General features: G+C 43.8%; 1 protein-coding gene and 1 long non-coding RNA gene across 2 annotated transcripts in view; one reads left to right on the forward strand and one right to left on the reverse strand.

Annotated features, from left to right (window-relative positions):
- LOC142203938 (uncharacterized) overlaps positions 1-16,816 on the forward strand; it is a 1,061,686-nt gene that overhangs the window by 756,288 nt on the left and 288,582 nt on the right. The window lies entirely within an intron of this gene.
- Positions 1-16,816, reverse strand: part of TMEM132D (transmembrane protein 132D) — a 713,376-nt gene that overhangs the window by 499,893 nt on the left and 196,667 nt on the right. The gene's annotated exons all lie outside the window — the stretch shown is intronic.

The raw sequence follows: 16,816 nt of genomic DNA on the forward strand, positions 1-16,816 counted from the left end.
AGAATATATTGGGGTTACGTGCACCCACAATTTTTACTACTGGTATACAGTGCCATTGTCTGACTGGGAATTCAAAGAGTATATTGGGAATACAAATACCCTCATTTCTTGCTACTGCCATATAGTGCCAGTGTCTGACTGGGAATTCAAAGAATATATTGGGGTTACGTGCACCCACAATTTTTACTACTGGTATACAGTGCCATTGTCTGACTGGGAATTCAAAGAGTATATTGGGAATACAAATACCCTCATTTCTTGCTACTGCCATATAGTGCCAGTTTCTGACTGGGAATTCAAAGAATATATTGGGGTTACGTGCACCCACAATTTTTACTACTGGTATACAGTGCCATTGTCTGACTGGGAATTCAAAGAGTATATTGGGAATACAAATACCCTCATTTCTTGCTACTGCCATATAGTGCCAGTGTCTGACTGGGAATTCAAAGAATATATTGGGGTTACGTGCACCCACAATTTTTACTACTGGTATACAGTGCCATTGTCTGACTGGGAATTCAAAGAGTATATTGGGAATACAAATACCCTCATTTCTTGCTACTGCCATATAGTGCCAGTTTCTGACTGGGAATTCAAAGAATATATTGGGGTTACGTGCACCCACAATTTTTACTACTGGTATACAGTGCCATTGTCTGACTGGGAATTCAAAGAGTATATTGGGAATACAAATACCCTCATTTCTTGCTACTGCCATATAGTGCCAGTGTCTGACTGGGAATTCAAAGAATATATTGGGGTTACGTGCACCCACAATTTTTACTACTGGTATACAGTGCCATTGTCTGACTGGGAATTCAAAGAGTATATTGGGAATACAAATACCCTCATTTCTTGCTACTGCCATATAGTGCCAGTTTCTGACTGGGAATTCAAAGAATATATTGGGGTTACGTGCACCCACAATTTTTACTACTGGTATACAGTGCCATTGTCTGACTGGGAATTCAAAGAGTATATTGGGAATACAAATACCCTCATTTCTTGCTACTGCCATATAGTGCCAGTGTCTGACTGGGAATTCAAAGAATATATTGGGGTTACGTGCACCCACAATTTTTACTACTGGTATACAGTGCCATTGTCTGACTGGGAATTCAAAGAGTATATTGGGAATACAAATACCCTCATTTCTTGCTACTGCCATATAGTGCCAGTTTCTGACTGGGAATTCAAAGAATATATTGGGGTTACGTGCACCCACAATTTTTACTACTGGTATACAGTGCCATTGTCTGACTGGGAATTCAAAGAGTATATTGGGAATACAAATACCCTCATTTCTTGCTACTGCCATATAGTGCCAGTGTCTGACTGGGAATTCAAAGAATATATTGGGGTTACGTGCACCCACAATTTTTACTACTGGTATACAGTGCCAATTTCTAACTAGGAATTCAAAATGCGCAAGGCTCCCGGAAAGGGACGTGGACGAGGCCGTGGGCGAGGTCGGGGGAATGGTTCTGGGGAGCAAGGTAGCAGTGAAGCCACAGGGCGTCCCGTGCCTACTCCTGTGGGGCAGCAAGCATTGCGCCACTCCACAGTGCCAGGGTTGCTTGCCACATTAACTAAACTGCAGGGTACAAACCTTAGTAGGCCCGAGAACCAGGAACAGGTCTTGCAATGGCTGTCAGAGAACGCTTACAGCACATTGTCCAGCAGCCAGTCAGACTCTGCCTCCTCTCCTCCTATTACCCAACAGTCTTGTCTTCCTTCCTCCCAAAATTCCGAAGCTTTACAGAACAATAACCCAAACTGTCCCTGCTCCCCAGAGCTGTTCTCCGCTCCTTTCATTGTCCCTCAACCTGCCTCTCCACGTCACGATTCCACGAACCTAACAGAGGAGCATCTGTATCCAGATGCTCAAACACTAGAGTCTCCTCCATCTCCGTTCGATTTGGTGGTGGATGACCAGCAACCCACCCTCATCGACGATGATGTGACGCAGTTGCCGTCAGGGCATCCAGTTGACCGGCGCATTGTGCGGGAGGAGGAGATGAGACAGGAGTTGGAAGAGGAAGTGGTGGATGATGAGGACACTGACCCGACCTGGACAGGGGGGATGTCAAGCGGGGAAAGTAGTGTGGATGTTGAGGCAGGTGCAGCACCAAAAAGGGTAGCTAGAGGCAGAGGCAGAGGTCAGCAGCTTAGGCGAAGCCAGGCCACACCCGGAATCTCCCAAGATGTTCCAGTTCGTACCCAGCCCCGAAAAACTCCCACCTCGAGGGCACGTTTCTCGAAGGTGTGGAGTTTTTTCAAGGAATGCGCCGAGGACAGATATAGTGTTGTCTGCACAATTTGCCTCTCGAAATTGATTAGGGGCTCTGAGAAGAGCAACCTGTCCACCACTTCAATGCGCCGTCATTTGGAATCCAAGCACTGGAATCAGTGGCAGGCAGCAACGGCAGGACAAAGGCCGACTGCCGTTCACGCCACTGCCACTGCCTCTGCCTCTGCCACTGCCACTGCTGACTGTGCTGGCGATGCACTCCAGAGGACGAGCCAGGACACCACTTCATCTGCCTCCGCCACTTTGTTGACTTCTACCTCATCCTCCCCTGGTCCTGTCTTATCTCCTTCTCCTGCACCATCAAAGGCACCATCAGGCGTTTCTTTACAACAACCCACCATCTCTCAGACATTGGAGCGGCGGCAGAAATACACTGCTAACCACCCACACGCGCAAGCCTTGAACGCCAACATCGCTAAACTGCTGGCCCAGGAGATGTTGGCGTTCCGGCTTGTTGAAACTCCCGCCTTCCTGGACCTGATGGCAACTGCGGCACCTCGCTATGCCGTCCCTAGCCGTCACTACTTCTCCCGGTGTGCCGTCCCCGCCTTGCACCAGCACGTGTCACTCAACATCAGGCGGGCCCTTAGTTCCGCGCTTTGCACAAAGGTCCACTTGACCACCGACGCGTGGACAAGTGCATGCGGACAGGGACGCTACATTTCACTGACGGCACACTGGGTGAATGTAGTTGAGGCTGGGACTGCTTCCCAAACTGGCCCGGTGTACCTCGTCTCCCCGCCTAACATTCCTGGCAGGGACACGAGAAGAACACCCCCCTCCTCCTCCTCCTCCTCTACCGCCTCCTCCTCCGCCACCGCCTCCTCCTCCGCCACCGCCTCCTCCTCCGCTGTTAGATTGACCCCAGCTACGAGTTGGAAACGTTGCAGCACTGGCGTTGGTAGACGTCAGCAGGCTGTGCTGAAGCTGATCAGCTTGGGGGACAGACAGCACACTGCCTCCGAGGTGAGGGATGCCCTCCTCGATGAGACGGCAATATGGTTTGAGCCGCTGCACCTGGGCCCAGGCATGGTCGTTTGTGATAACGGCCGGAACCTGGTAGCAGCTCTGGAGCTTGCCGGACTCCAACATGTTCCATGCCTGGCCCACGTCTTCAACCTAGTGGTGCAACGTTTCCTAAAGAGCTACCCCAATGTTCCAGAGCTACTGGTGAAAGTGCGGCGCATGTGCGCCCACTTTCGCAAGTCGACAGTAGCCGCTGCTAGCTTAAAATCTCTCCAGCAACGCCTGCATGTGCCACAACACCGGCTTTTGTGCGACGTCCCCACACGCTGGAACTCAACGTTTCAGATGTTGAATAGAGTGGTTGAGCAGCAGAGACCTTTGATGGAATACCAGCTACAAAACCCTAGGGTGCCACAAAGTCAGCTGCCTCAGTTTCACATCCATGAGTGGCCATGGATGAGAGACCTTTGTGACATCCTACGGGTCTTTGAGGAGTCCACAAGGAGGGTGAGCTCTGAGGATGCGATGGTGAGCCTTACAATCCCGCTCTTGTGTGTTCTGAGAGAATCCCTGATTGACATCAGGGATAACTCAGATCACACAGAGGAGTTAGGGATAGCATCCGATCCGTCACAGCTGGAGAGTAGGTCCACACATCTGTCCGCTTCACTGCGTTTAATGGAGGAGGAGGAGGAGGAGGAGGAGGAAGAAGAGTTGTCCGATGATGTGATGGTGATACAGGAGGCTTCCGGGCAACTTCGAATCGTCCCATTGTTGCAGCGCGGATGGGTAGACATGGAGGATGAGGAGGAAATGGAGATTGAACTTTCCGGTGGGGCCAGAGGAGTCATGCCAACTAACACTGTGGCAGACATGGCTGAGTTCATGTTGGGGTGCTTTACAACCGACAAGCGTATTGTCAAAATCATGGAGGACAACCAGTACTGGATCTTTGCTATCCTTGACCCCCGGTATAAAAACAACATCTCGTCTTTTATTCCGGTAGAGGGGAGGGCCAATCGCATCAATGCTTGCCACAGGCAATTGGTGCAGAATATGATGGAGATGTTTCCAGCATGTGACGTTGGCGGCAGGGAGGGCAGTTCCTCCAGTAGGCAACCAAGTTCTCACCGGTCCACACAAACGAGGGGCACACTGTCTAAGGTCTGGGACACCTTGATGGCACCCCCTCGCCAAAGTGCCGCCACGGAGGGTCCTAGTGTCACCAGGCGTGAGAAGTATAGGCGCATGTTGCGGGAATACCTTTCCGACCACAGCCCTGTCCTCTCCGACCCCTCTGCGCCCTACACGTATTGGGTGTCGAAGTTGGACCTGTGGCTTGAACTTGCCCTATATGCCTTGGAGGTGCTGTCCTGTCCTGCCGCCAGCGTCCTATCTGAGAGGGTGTTCAGTGCAGCCGGTGGCATCATCACTGACAAGCGCACCCGTCTGTCAGCTGAGAGTGCCGACCGGCTCACTTTGATAAAAATGAACCACCACTGGGTAGAGCCGTCATTTTTGTGCCCACCTGTGTAAAGCACCCCAACATGAAACTCCATGTCTGTACTCAACCTCTCCAATTCCTCCGCATCCTCATACTCATCCACCATAAGCGTTGCACAATTCTGCTAATACTAGGCTCCCTCCACCCTGATTTCCCCCAACTCTGCTGGTTAGAGGCTCCCTCCACCATGAATTTGCCCAAACTGGGCTGTTTAGAGGCTCCCTCCACCATGAATTGGTCCAAACTGGGTTTTTTAGAGGCTCCCTCCACCATGAATTTGCCCAAACTGGGCTGTTTAGAGGCTCCCTCCACCATGAATTTCCCAAAACTTGGCTGTTTAGAGGCTCCCTCCACCATTAATTGGTCCAAACTGGGCTGGTTAGAGGCTCCCTCCACCATGAATTTGCCCAAACTGGGCTGTTTAGAGGCTCCCTCCACCATTAATTGGTCCAAACTGGGCTGGTTAGAGGCTCCCTCCACCATGAATTTGCCCAAACTGGGCTGTTTAGAGGCTCCCTCCACCATGAATTGGTCCAAACTGGGGTGGTTAGAGGCTCCCTCCACCATGAATTGGTCCAAACTGGGGTGGTTAGAGGCTCCCTCCACCATTAATTGGTCCAAACTGGGCTGGTTAGAGGCTCCCTCCACCTTGAATTTCCCAAAACTTGGCTGTTTAGAGGCTCCCTCCACCATTAATTGGTCCAAACTGGGCTGGTTAGAGGCTCCCTCCACCATGAATTTGCCCAAACTGGGCTGTTTAGAGGCTCCCTCCACCATGAATTTGCCCAAACTGGGCTGTTTAGAGGCTCCCTCCACCATGAATTGGTCCAAACTGGGCTGGTTAGAGGCTCCCTCCACCATGAATTTCCCAAAACTTGGCTGTTTAGAGGCTCCCTCCACCATTAATTGGTCCAAACTGGGCTGGTTAGAGGCTCCCTCCACCATTAATTGGTCCAAACTGGGCTAATTAGAGGCTCCCTCCACCATGAATTGGTCCAAACTGGGTTTTTTAGAGGCTCCCTCCACCATGAATTTGCCCAAACTGGGCTGTTTAGAGGCTCCCTCCACCATGAATTGGTCCAAACTGGGCTGGTTAGAGGCTCCCTCCACCATGAATTGGTCCAAACTGGGCTGGTTAGAGGCTCCCTCCACCATGAATTTCCCAAAACTTGGCTGTTTAGAGGCTCCCTCCACCATTAATTGGTCCAAACTGGGCTGGTTAGAGGCTCCCTCCACCATGAATTGGTCCAAACTGGGGTTTTTAGAGGCTCCCTCCACCATGAATTGGTCCAAACTGGGGTTTTTAGAGTCTCCCTCCACCATGAATTGGTCCAAACTGGGGTTTTTAGAGTCTCCCTCCACCATGAATTGGTCCAAACTGGGGTTTTTAGAGGCTCCCTCCACCATGAATTTGCCCAAACTCTGCTGGTTAGAGGCTCAATCCACCCTGATTTTCAAAACAAATGTTGGTGCCAACCTCAACTTACTACAAGGGCCAAATTCACTGCTGGTGACAAGCTCTCCTCACTGCAAGTGCCAAATACACATGTTTCAAGGTGTTTTCCTACTGTCAGAGAGGTGGTATTGAGTGTGTAAAGTGTGTAGTTGTTAGGCTGTGATGTTGGGGTAATAGAGGGTCTTTGGTGTGTTAGATGCCCCCAGACATGCTTCCCCTGCTGTCCCAGTGTCATTCCAGAGGTGTTGGCATCATTTCCTGGGGTGTCATAGTGGACTTGGTGACCCTCCAGACACGGATTTGGGTTTCCCCCTTAACGAGTATCTGTTCCCCATAGACTATAATGGGGTTCGAAACCCGTTCGAACACACGAACATTGAGCGGCTGTTCGAATCGAATTTCGAACCTCGAACATTTTAGTGTTCGCTCATCTCTACTCACTATGCTTGTCTAGAAATTGTGTAAATGCACTTGTCGGTAATTTCCTTGCACCCATAATCTTTTTAAAGGAACCTTGTAAAGCATTTGTCCTTCACAGTAGTGACAGGAGTATCACCGCTGAAGAAAAAGTGGAAGGAACAGAATACTAGATGTGAATTCAGATGTATCAGATGCCAAAGAGATACTTAATGGGGAAATAATAAAGGCAACCGTGCTTTTTACAGCTAACGTATTGCTAATATATGTAGCTGAAATGTTCTAGGAATAATTACTTCCGATTTCACAAGGCTCATGGTACAACGCTCAATCACTTTATCCGAGCCATGTTTCTTCTGTTCTCAACCAACTACTTAAAGAGGATCTGTCAGTTCTCCTGGCTTGTCCTTTTTATTTTATTAATAATTTGAATTTTATTTGTTAGAATGTTCATTTTATTCAAATTTTGCATTTTTCCATTCCACTGTTATTCCTCCCACAAAATTATAAAGAAATTGACGAGTGGGTGTTATAAGTTTTTACTTTGTTCGTATATATTCAGGTGAAATGACAGAGGAACAAAACAAAGCAGAATTAGGATAAAAAGATTCTCCAACACTGGGAATGCCAGTGAATAGAGATGAGCGAACACTGTTTGGATCAGCCGATCTGAACAGCACACTCCCATAGAAATGAATGGAAGCACCTGTGGTGCTGAGTTTGCCGGCGGCCGGCCGGCATCACAGGTGCTTCCATTCATTTCTATGGGAGCGTGCTGTTCGGATCGGCTGATCCGAACAGTGTTCGCTCATCTCTACCAGTGTAGTGTCCCCCTTATGGTACATGTGATATACAATTGTTATGCTTCTGTTTTTCATGTTGTATACTGATTTATTTATGGTGTTTATAACAATTTTCCAGCTTTATGTGGGTTCCTGAATTATTCATATGTTACTTTGCAAATGACGTGATATTTGCTCTTTGATTTCTAAGAGGTGAAAAGAATTAGCCATAGCCTAGCAAGCGATTCCCAGCCTTAGCCAGTTTGGGCCTGTTACTGTAGTTTGGCATAGCATAGCTATATGTGGTTGTAAGGTGACAAAATGTGCAAAAGTTCAAGTGGTATGAATACTTTTGCACATTATACAACTTTTGCAGCTGCTGCTGATGTTAATCTCTGTTTAGGTACATATGTTTCTATATATCTTTTTGGGCATTTTTTAACATTGTATCTATATTTAAGCTGTCATATCTAATGCCTGCGTTCGGTATTCTATTCGGGGAATCCGCATGGGGACGTCCCCGAATGGAATGCCGAACACATTGACGAGTGGGGAGCAGTGAAAGCATACAGACCCCATAGATTATAATGGGGTCCATGTGCTTTCCGTACGGAGTCCGCGGAGTCACAGGAAAGTAGTTCATGAAGTACTTTTCTATCCACATATACCATGCAGACACTGCACGGAAAACACACAGACCCCATTATAGTCTATGGGGTCCATGTGCTTTCATAAGCTCACCGTTTGCAAATGTGTTCGGTATTCCGTTTAGGGGGTCCTCAAGCAGACTCCCCGAACAGAATACTGAACACAGATGTGAACCAGATCTAAGATATTGTGAAAGGGCTAACTTGGTATAGTCTGGAAACCCCAAACCATGTGGGGTTTTTAAATTAGTGTTTTAGAACCTAATTAGTTATGAATATGGTTTTAAATATGTGTTTTTTTTTATTTAGAAACTAGTAGAATACCCACGGCTTCGCTCTCAGAAAATATGTTGAATAGTTGGTTATGCTAAAGTAAAATTTTCAGTGTCACACTGAAATTGACAATTTCAGAGTGCTATAGTAAATCCTTTTTTCCACTTTAACCCCTTAAGGACACAGCCCAAAAGTACGTTAAGGACCAGGCCTGTTTTTTCAAAATTGACATGTGTCACTTTAAATGGCAATAACTTTGAGACGCTTTAACTTACACAAGTGATTTTGAGAATGTTTTCTCGTAACACATTATACTTCATGATAGTGTTAAACACTAATCAATATTTTTGTATTTACTTATTAAAAAAATAGGAAATTTGATGGAAATTTGGAAAAAATTGCAATTTTCAAAATGTGAAATTCTCTGCTTTTCAGGCAGATAGTTATACCACCCAAATACATTAATAAATATTATCTCCCATATCTCTGCTTTATATCGGCATCATCTTTTGATTGTATTTTAATTTATTTTGAACGTTACAAGGCTTACAAGTGTAACAGCGATTTTCCAGATTTACAAGAAATGTAACTGTTTGTTTTGTTTGTTTTACACACTTTATTTTATTTTTATTTTTTTAAACTTTTTTACATTTGTGCTGTAAGCACACTAGAACCAGCGATCAGAGAGGATCGCTGGTTCTATACTAACTATAGACTTGCAATACACGTGTATTGCAGTCTATAGAGGAAGCTAGCTATGCAGATGCATAGACTAGCTTCCACTCGTCCTGGCATCCAAGGGGTTAACCCTCCCCCCATCGGAGCTCGCTCCGATGGGGGGAGGGATTAAGGAGCAGCGTGTAGCTGTAAATTTCAGCTCACACAGACTCCTTAGGCAGCTGGCAGCAAGCTTTATGGCCGGCCAAACCCCTAGGGTGCCATGATCACTATGGATCATGGCACCTTAAGGGTTAAACAGCGGGGGTCGGTGCAATCACCGTCCCTGCTGCTACAGGGGAAGCCTGGCTGTCAGATACAGCCAGCCTCCCGTGGAGATCGCACGGGCTCTGCTTCTGAGCCCGTGCAATCTCAATCACGTACAGGTACGTGGGAATGCGGGAACTAACCACATTCCCTGACGTACAGGTACGTGATTTAGCGTTAAGGGGTTAAATTCAATGGGAGGTGGTTTTTTGACCCAAATTTTGATCCGGACCAAAAAACCCCATCTGAACCCAGCCTAAGTGATATTACAGACAGCGCTAGATTAAATGAGCCGTGCGCCCTCCATCTAAAAGAGTGGCCACAATCCCAAATGATGCAACAGCCAAGGCAATGTCATTGTTTAAGTGAATTTCTGCAAGCAGCAAATTAATTAAAAATGTTTTACCAGTAGCTCCTGGTGTATCTAGGAAAAATAATCCCCCATTTCCACTGGAAATCTGATCCATAATTGCCAAAATTCACAGCTTTGTGCACAAAGAAATCTATGGAACCGCCAAATCCATGGGCCAGAGGCCTGTGAAAAATACTGTAGTGTGCAAATAGCCAATAAGGATACCAGACGTGTTTTGTCAGTGCGTGTCATGTGTGTGTGCACGCATGTGATCCATGGTTATATATGCATGTGTGCATGCACGTGTGTGGTTTGTGTATATGTATGCATGCGTGTGCAGACGTGTGATCCATGTGTATGTATGCGTGTGTGTATGGACATGTGTGGTCCGTGTAAATGTATGTGTGCATGTGATCAATATGTTTGTGCATGCACAGTGCAAGTGTGCGGTAGTTGTGTGTGAGTACGCATGTGCTCTGTTCGTCCGTATGCGTAGTGTGCATTCATCTGAGTGTGTTTCCGTTTGTGTGTGATCCTTGCATGTGTGTTTGTGGTGTGCATGTGGTATTTATGGGTTGGTGTTGTGGTATTTTTGGGGTGATGTTGTGGTATTTGTGGGTTGGAGTTTTTGTTGTGTATGCCTATAGAGGTCTGGTGTTTGTGTGGTGTGTTGTGACATTGTGTGGTGTTGTACTTGTGGGTTGGTGTATGTGTGCTTTCTGTGTGATGTTTATTTGGTGTTTGTGAAATGTTTGTGTGGTGTGTGTGGTGGTGTATCGTCTCTTTGGCGCCGTCGCTATAATCTGCCCTTGTCAGTCACAACTGTTGTTTTTCCCTCAGCACTTTCGCTTTCACTTTTCCCCATTATATGTATAGGGCTTAACTTTGGGGGTCCCAATCTCATGATGGGGGGATGCTAGCGAGATGTAACATGTGCAGTATTCTGCTCCTATGCGTGGAGAGGGGGCATGCCAAATTTCATCCAAATCGGGCGAGAACTGTGGATTTGTATAGAGCAGACTGCTACAGAATTTGAGTTTTATATATATAGATATACAGATGTGATGTTATGAGTAGGAGGCGTCTTGAATCGAAAGGCGTAAGCAATAGAGATGAGCGAGTAGTGTTCGATCGAGTAGGTGTTTGATCGAATACTACGGTATTCGAAATACTCGTACTCGATCGAACACTACTAGCTGTTTAAGGTTTAAGGTTCGATGCAGAACCAGCGTTGATTGGCAGAATGCTATACATTCTGCCAGTCAATGCTGGTTCTTCTCTTACCTTTAGAACTCCGTGCAGCATCCCCGCAGCGTCTTCCAGCTGGAATTCACTCTGCCTAGGCAGCCCGTCGCATGCGCAGTCGGCCCTGCCTAGGCCCCGATGCCTAGGCAGAGTGAATTCCAGCCGGAAGAAGATGCGGGGATGCTGCGCCGGGAAAAGACTTCAAGGAGAATCCAGCCCGACCGTCACTCGTGACTTGGTAAGTATAATTTTATCAAATTTTGCGTACCCCTGAAACGAGCATTTCCCCCCCATAGACTATAATGGGGTTCGAAATCCGTTCAAACAGTCGAACAGTGTGCGGCTGTTCGAATCGGATTTCGAACCTCGGATATTTTATTGTTCGCTCATCTCTAGTAAGCAATATATGGTTTTATTGCATCATGGGCTAAAAGCTAAGTTTTATATATCATTCCTGGCAATTACCAGAATAATATGTTTCTGTGGCCCCAAGTCCAAGGGGGATCTTCTTATAGTAATCCATAGATTACTATAATGCGTGAGCTATGATTATTTATTCACTTTGCCCCCTTTGCTGAGCATGCTATATTTTGGTTAGGTAGCTTCCCGACCCTGACCTATTTGGATTTTGATAGTACAATGATGGATACAAAACAATAGGCACAAGTGTAGTTATTTTATTTAGATGACATTGCCTTGATTCAGTAATCCATCTATTTCTTGTCAAGCTTTCTATGATAACTGTGCATCTATTTTCATTGATTAAAATTTAAGTTTTATTTTGTACTTCGTATGTGCTACGAGGTGAATTATATTTTTGTTGTGGGGAGCTTAGAATTTATTACAGTGAACTCTAAAAAGGTAAGCGGCAATGCCCTCATTCCCCAAAAACCTATTTTGCATATTAAAGAAGTTGCACAAGTGCTAGTGCATACAGGTTGTCTTTAAAGCTACAACCTGATTGGTTGATCAGAAATAAGTCAGTAAATAGTCTGTAAGATATAGACCTGCAGGTAAAACATAGTTGATTAGCTTTCCCTTTCATCAATGTATAATGTAAATGGCAATTTTCCTGCACTGACCATACTGTATATAAGATAAAACATTACAAAATGTGTAAAGAGATAATATCCCTTCGGGACACACAGCACTAAAGACACAGGCTCTCCAAATACTGTAAATAAATGTACTTTTGTGTTAACATCCATAAAATATATTGTTTTACTCTGCAGTTCAGTTTCTGATGTTGACCTAATCAAGATTTTGCAGTAGAACCAATATTACATGTAAACAAATCCCACTGACTCAGCCCAGAGAAAAAGCAAAAAGCATATAATCATGGCAAACCAAAAGATGGCACCCAGCAGATCCAATTTACGCAAGATTTGCTTTTGATTCAATAAAAGAAACACATAGAAAAGAATACATTCTATTCCTCAGCAAAAGAAAGCAACCGATTGCACTGCAGTTTTTACTATGTGTCGCGCTATATTGCAGTATTGATGATATTATGATATTATTTAGCTTTTTGATTAAATGTGGATGAGAATTCAGAAGTTTTCTCAATTTGTAATTTCATCACTTAACTTTTTGAGTGGTTTGAGGATACTTACAGAATTTGTAATAGTCGAAGGAATTATAGAAACTGCATAAACATTGACTAAGAGTCCTGAAACGATTTATAGCTTGTATGATAATGGAAAACCAGTGTACTGTTACAGTGTTTGAAGGAGGTAAAGTTATTTCCATGGTAACAGCCACATACCATTCAATCAGGAATAGTATGTATACAGCATACACAGCAGGGAAAAGGAATCTTATACAGAATAATAACTAGAAAGAATATTCATATCAGCTTACCAACTGCTCTTTCCTTCAGAGTTTTGAGGGTCTCATGAAGCAATAGTTTTACACATGTGACTTATATCATAGTTACAGTCCCGTGTTTTTAAGCTTTACTTCATTATTCAATTCAAAACCTTTTTAATCTTACCCTACAATGGTATTACCATATATAAAATAACACACGGCCAATACATAAATCTAATTCATCTTTAATAAATATTCATGTTATCTAAATATATAAAGGTGAAAAAGCCAAACAAGAAAAAGCAGCGACGATCGTTTCGCACCTCCCAGGTGCTTTTTGAAGCTTAGTATGGTTCATGCTTTTTTCATCTCTGCATGCCTCTCTCTTGATGTGGTTTTAAATGAAGTGAAAATAAAACTTGACAAATTTTTATGAAAGCCTTGGGTGAGTGCCCCCGTTTCTTTTCTATTTTTCTTGCATCTATCTTATGTTACTTTATACTAGTTTTTCCTAAAAATCATCATCTATGCTCCTTTTTACTGAGGCCTGGTTCACATCTGCGTTCGGTATTGCATTTGGGGGGTCCTCTTGGGGACCTCCTGAATGGAATACCAAATGCATTGACAAGCTATGAGAAATGAAAGCGTACAGACCTCATAGACTATAATGGGGTCCGTGTGTTGTCTGCACGAGTCATGCGGAGAGGAAAGGAGTTCATTAAGTACTCTTCTCTCTAAATGTTTCATTTAACCATTAAATTGTTTTCCAGAAGTGAACAAAATTATTATGAAAAGGAAAAGATAACACAGGTAGCAAGACTTTATACTTCACCAAACAAAACTGTGATTATCTCCTCTGGAAGATTTTGAACCTGAAGACACTAAAACATACATTTATTTCTTCATGCCATAAAAACAATACAGCTGACATATCTGGGAAGACAACAGATGTTTCACATTTATTACACGCTTTCTTAAGTCTTGCTGTAGTACTCACCTCACCAATCTCATACCACTACCGTTCTGATACTTACCAGGTCCTACTGATCTCTACTTTCTGATCAGGAAACACAGTCACTACTGGAACTACTATATGGCATTTCCTGTGGTAGTTAGTACAAGACAATAGAGACCAACATCGGAACAACAATAGTGTCGGATTGATAAGGTAACTGTTGTTATACTATTCTGAGCAATTTGTAAAGAACTTTTAAATGCCTAAAACCCTTTGTCTGTCACATATGTCCTAAGCACATGTCATGAATGTGACTCCAAGGGGTTCATTTAATCTACCCACTCAATCTAGTGCTTACCCTTCATTCAGGCTGAAAACTGAGCATAAAACACAACCAAACACAATCCAGGCACCCCATATATACACTGCCACCACCTACTCAATTTTGGGTAAACATGTACAGTATCCAACACACATACATAAATGTAAGAACTATGTCCTTCCCTACCCACATGGACAGGCATTACCAGCTCATTTGGAAAAATAGTATTGGCAGTGGGACAAGACCATTTAATTCTTCCTCCTGACGTTCTATCTTGGAGCCAGGCAACATCAATACAACAGTCATCATGATAATTTTTATGAACTTCTGCATACATGTATTATTTAATGTGTGCTACTTTCTAAACACATATAGTGGCTCAAACGAGGTCTGCATATTTCAGCCATTTCAGTGGTTGAAGCCAAGATGGGGAAATTTTTTTCCTGTTTCCCAAAGGGAAGCAAAATTAATCTCCACAGCCTCTGACAGTACCACCTCTAGAAATAGCAGAGGAAAAATTAGAACCTGCAGTAACAAATACAGTGTCTGAAACACGATGGACCAAAAATGTTTTACTTTGCAGCATCAACTGGATTCACAGCCTGTCCAGTTTGCCATTGGTGTACTGTCTTGTTCAGCCTCAACTGCAATGCCAGACAGGGTATTCAGCACTGCGAGTGGTGTCTGCATGGATCTGGGAGGATATTCACGAACCTATGGCAACACACACTACTGACTGCAGACATCTCTGGATGATGCCAATGAATAAGTTTGCCGTTGTATTATTTTATAAATTATAATAAAAAGTAGATAAACTTTTGGACAACTTTGATTTTCTGGCTGCATGTATGTCATTTATATATTTTGTAATATACTTTATTAACAAGTTTTGCCTCCTTTCTGTGAATTCTTGTGCTTTTTTTTCTCCACTTACAATGGTCTTTTCATAGAAGTCTATAATATGTGGAGAGGGGCGGTGTGAGAGGAAGAAAATGGCAAGTAAGCATGCAGGAAAAACATAGGCAAAAAAACAGTAAAAACAAGTCTGCTGAAGCTAATAGTATGTTTTCTATATTATTCCATACTGCTAAAAAGTCCTATATGGTGATGTTGATTCTGAGTGAGTGAGATATTCAAGTAGCAGAGTATACGGTTTTATTCATGTGCTGCCTATGGGAGATATCATTGCTGACAATCTCTGTCCACCAGCTCAGGGACAACTGATTAAAAATGCAGAATGAGAATCACATAATGAACAGAAATAGTGTAACTCCACATGTACACATACAGGGTAGCCTATGGAAAGTAATTTGAAAGGTTTGGTTTGTTGTAGCTTTTATTACATATCAAAGATTATCAGATTAGTATGGTGGATAACCAATCTATACCTTAGAAAATAAGGTGCCACATGCGGCTCTATTAATGAGACAAGAAGGCTCTGAATATTTCAAAATGGTCGCCTAGTATTTATATAGTTGAAGATATCAAACTTCAAGCCAGATGTCATGTATGTGCTGTGTGAGTAGGATCAGGGTGAGGTTATGAATTAATCTATCTGCTTTGTGTTAGAAAATGACAAAGTACAAAGTGCCACCGAATCTTGTGGTGTATTTACCATCTCATAAGGAGCATATTATAAATTGATCTTCAAGCTGTGGTTTTCCGGTTGTAAAATTATAAGATCCAGCATGGTATTTATTTCATATGGTTTATATGTGACCATAAAATGTATTGTATACAAACTGCTATTGAGTGTGCACAGTATATCTACCGGAGAATTGTAACAATTCACTACTGCTGGGTAGTGATAAGAAAACAAAGTCAAAGCAGTAACTTTATGTCCTGATAATATGGTGTTGTACATGGTATTTAAATTTAAGGCTAAGGCCCCATGTAGTGAGCTGCAGTAAAAACAAACAAAAAAAAAACCGCTGTAGCAGAAACACATTGTGTTTTTTCCTCAGCATTTTTCATAAAAAGTCCACAGAAATTTCCTCTGCGGCCTTTCTGACCCTATTATATGTAGATGAAAAATGACAGTGTTTCTGTAGATATAATTGACAATCGATTTTCAAAAATTGTGTTTTTGCGATTTTTAAGCATTTCCGTTGCTGATTTTTTTTTTGCCAATTCTGGCTAATCCCATCCACTTTACATGTAATGTAAAATGCAGAGTCTTTTGCCGAGGCATTTCCACTTTGGCCAAAATGCTACATTTTCACAACGTGGGGCCTCGGCCTAAAGTGGTTTTCTCATCTCAGGAATGCAGCTGCGCTCCTGTCTCCTCTCCCCTCCACTTCCTGGTTTTCAGCTCATTCTAGTACTGAGCTTCTGTTCGTGGTAAATTGCACAGTTATCTATTTATCTAAGGATTTACAGTCGCAGAATGCAGCAAGAGGGTGAGAAGTGCATATGTGTGCCAGGGGCAGGGGCTGAGTTATAATTTCGAAATTTGAACAGGTCTGTAACTTAGTATTGGGTAAAACAACTCAATTATGCTAGGTTCACATCTGCGTTTGGGTTGCTGTTCGGAGAGTCCACTTGGGAACCCCCAAATGGAAACCTAAGCAATTATCTTTGGAAACCTGCGAACCCCATGGACTATAAAAGGGTCCGCTGGGGTTCCGCATGGTTTCCATCCATTTTTGAAGCGGAATGGGGAATGGAATGCCCAGGCGGAGAGCAGGCACAGGTGTGAACCTAGCCCTGACTTGAGCTAGGAATATGATACCTCAGATCAGAATACCCCTATAATGTATTTAGTCCTATTAGTTGGGCTATAGTAAGCAC

The sequence above is a fragment of the Leptodactylus fuscus genome, chromosome 1 (genome assembly GCF_031893055.1).
Source record: "Leptodactylus fuscus isolate aLepFus1 chromosome 1, aLepFus1.hap2, whole genome shotgun sequence".
NCBI lineage: Eukaryota > Metazoa > Chordata > Amphibia > Anura > Leptodactylidae > Leptodactylus > Leptodactylus fuscus.